The sequence below is a fragment of the Gavialis gangeticus genome, unplaced genomic scaffold (genome assembly GCF_001723915.1).
Source record: "Gavialis gangeticus isolate Ggan-Ray unplaced genomic scaffold, GavGan_comp1, whole genome shotgun sequence".
Lineage (NCBI taxonomy): Eukaryota > Metazoa > Chordata > Crocodylia > Gavialidae > Gavialis > Gavialis gangeticus.
In genome coordinates this window covers 4,292,001-4,295,362 of record NW_017729034.1, presented here as the reverse complement: position 1 = coordinate 4,295,362, position 3,362 = coordinate 4,292,001, and positions in this window count along the sequence as shown.

The window sequence follows — 3,362 nt, the reverse complement described above, 5'->3', positions numbered from 1 at the left end:
GGGAAATAATTTTAAAAAAAGAGGTCTTGGGACTTTTTTAATTCAAAATTTTATAGAGGGGCAAAAGCAACGTTTACCAGATAGAATGCTGATTTTTTTAATATATTTACAACAGTATTTGTGTAAAAAAAACAAACAAAAAAGTGAGATTGTTAAAAGTAATTTTTTCTTTGTTTTCTTTTTGTTTTGCATACACTGCCACTAGTATCTTCTCTTTTATTATATATATATATATATGAATATATATATATAAATATATATTTTATTTTAAATTGAGACTGTTAAGGTTAGCTAACCTGCTTCCAGATAGAGGAGGGAGGGGGGAGAAAGCTGATTCTGAATTCTTATTTTTAAATGAGGAAAGATGTTTCTTCAATTTCTTTTCTAGTATTATAATTCTTTTCTTTTGGTTGGTTGTTTTTTTTTTTAATTGATTTAAGAATTACCTGGGTCGATGAGGGGCACTGTGAGGTCAGCTGTGAGGTCATCTCCTAATAACCTGTCTTTCCTGCAATATCATTTGAACTGCTACTTTGTATTTGCATATGTGGTTCTCTTTAGGCACTTATCAAGGTCCAGTTGTTTCTTTTTTTGCGGTTCCAGCTTGGAATTGGTTCCTGCAGATGGAAGGTTCATTTAGAAAAGCAGGTTTTCTAGCAATGTTCATCTGACCTTTGGCATGAGAGCCAGGAGGGGTGAGGGTGATCCTCACTATAAACAGTCTGGAGGTCTGTAGAAAATAGGATTTCCTTTATTTGTGGTCACTGGAGAGGACTTAATCTGCTGTATCAGTCTCACACCCCACCTTGCTCACTTCAGATCTTCCAGAATTGTTTGGGAAAGCAATCCTGTCTCATTAATCTGTACTTGATGCCAAAATAATTCTCTCTCTACAATTACAGATAATCTTCCCTTCCTTTGTTTTAAAAAATGTCAGATATAAGGGCCATATCCTGCACTCCCTACATACTCAAAACTGTGCAAGGAATGCGGGATCAGCATTAGTAACTCCTGATCAACCTGTACTTTGGTGTTTTTTATTTTGTTCCATTGTGTTTGCACTGGTATTCTCTCCAGCTTTCTGCTGTGGAGATCTTTGTGCAAATTTTTTCCCACAGCCAGCTCCCAAAATACTTGGGTCTTTTGTTCAGCTGGACCAGTGTCTGATGCTATCTTTGTCTTGCTTGAGCTCCTTAACCAGAATTTGCACCCACTGCACTCTGGACTTTATATATTTGACAGAGAAGAAGCACCTAACGATAATATGCAAAAAAAAAAAAAAAAAGAAAGAAAAAGAATTAATGCTTTAGAATTTTAAACATATCTGTATTTAATTAAGCTTTCTTAGGTTTACAAAACTTGGCTTGTAAAATCTATGTTTTTCATATGAGACATTCTTCCATGCTGGACAGCTTTCTTAAATATTGAAGCAGTAGATTTGCTCATAAAATCCTGAGTGCTCCTTAAGCCTGGATCTTCTATATCAGATGCCTGTAATTTTTGCACAGTTAACTTAGTTGTTATGTGCCCAGTATAATCCATTACTGATTTATTATGGAGATACTGTCAGATATTTTAGGTTCAGGCTTTTTTTTTAATAATCTGCAAGGGATTGTCCTCCAGATATGAAATGCAAAAGGCCTGATTTTCAGTCACATGAAGGGATTTTTAAACAGACATTGACATACATGAAAACCAGAATCTCATTTCAGGACATCTACCTTATTTTCTTTCGTAATTCTTTTTATCACCTCTAATATCTACTGTCACCTCCAATAGTTTGGCTTCGATATGCTACCTGTCCAAGTTAATTAAGAAATACTATTCTCACAGCTACATTGATGATATCAATGCTCAACTAGGAAGTGAAAGAGGAAGAGCCTAAAATAGAGAGGGAAGTTAATGTCTGCCAAATAAATGACACACAATCTCTACAGGGGAAGAAATGTTTTAAGGACAATGAAGGGGCTGATACAAAAGTATTTGACAGTGTCTTTTTGATGAAAGGGTATTTCTCTGATACCTAGTGATAGCAGACAGACTGTTGTCCTACATAGCTTCACTTAGCTTGATATCTGTAGCAGGTCTCTTTGCCCACTGAGATCCATAGGAAAACTGTTTAATCTGCCACTGAGAAATCTTGCAAGAAGTCAAGACATAGCCTAGGCTGAAAGGTGGATCTGATGTCAGAGATAGTATACCAATCCATATGAGATCAGAATCAGATTTCACACCCTCAGAATGTTGAATATGGTAGTATTTGGAAAGAAAAATGCTGTTCCCCTTCCCTGAAACGAGCAAGTATCATCTTTGAAATGAAAATATATAGCAGGACATCACCATTTCATACTAGTGAATTAATGGATTGTGACAAGTAAAAAGTAAACACAGTCTTTTTTCCTCCCCTTTCTTTTTAAGGATAAGGCCGCCCAGAATGAACTTGCAGTTATTTGGCAAGCAGGTCCAGCCAAGATGATCACAAATGGCTGTCATAAATTGAAACTGATCATAGTTAGATGTACACCTTGCTGGGGTCGTTTGACTCCAGTAGTCTTTCCTGCCATGGCAGGGGGTCGGACTAGATGATCTACTCAGGTCCCTTCTGACCCTAGAAACTATGAAACTATAATAAACTTTTAGGTTCTATAATAAGTGGCCTCATTTTCTTAGGTTCTGTAATAAGTGGCCTCATTTTACTGTTTGCCTTCTGAAAATAATCAAGGTATCCCAATATCAAAACTTGGTAGAGCAGATTGCTGTGACTACTGTGCTCCATACTAGAGGGACTGCCTGTAGGTCACTAGTGAAAACTGCTGATGTCAGTTTGTAAGACAGCCATTATGTCATTATGCAAGATATACTGCAGAATATTGCCTAAAGCAGGTAGACTCCCAGCAATGTGAGGACCTGTGGCATCATTCTGTGATGAAGTGTTCTCTCCTATATTCCTTGAGCCTGATTCTCATATACCTGAAGGCCCCTGACAATGGCCCATACTAAATGCTTCAGAGAAAAGTGCAAACATCTCTATAGTGGATAATGCTGAACTAACCTGTAGCTCCCATTAACTAAACATCTGCTTGTGGCCTATAGCAATAGTGGTTTATATCCCTTATTTTTCATCTTACTGTAATTACAGGTGTTCTCGTAATCGTATTAATGTCTAGCTTTTTCTTTTAAATATTGCTAAATGGCCCCAGTGATCATTTGTGGCAGTGACTTGCAGAGATAATTTATGGCACTGTGTTAAAAGAGAGTCTTCTTTCCAGTTTTAAATACATTGCTTTTCGCTGTACTTGATTATCCCCTTTGTTTCTGGTATTATATGAAAGCATAACTAGGAGGACCAGAGTTCAGCATCT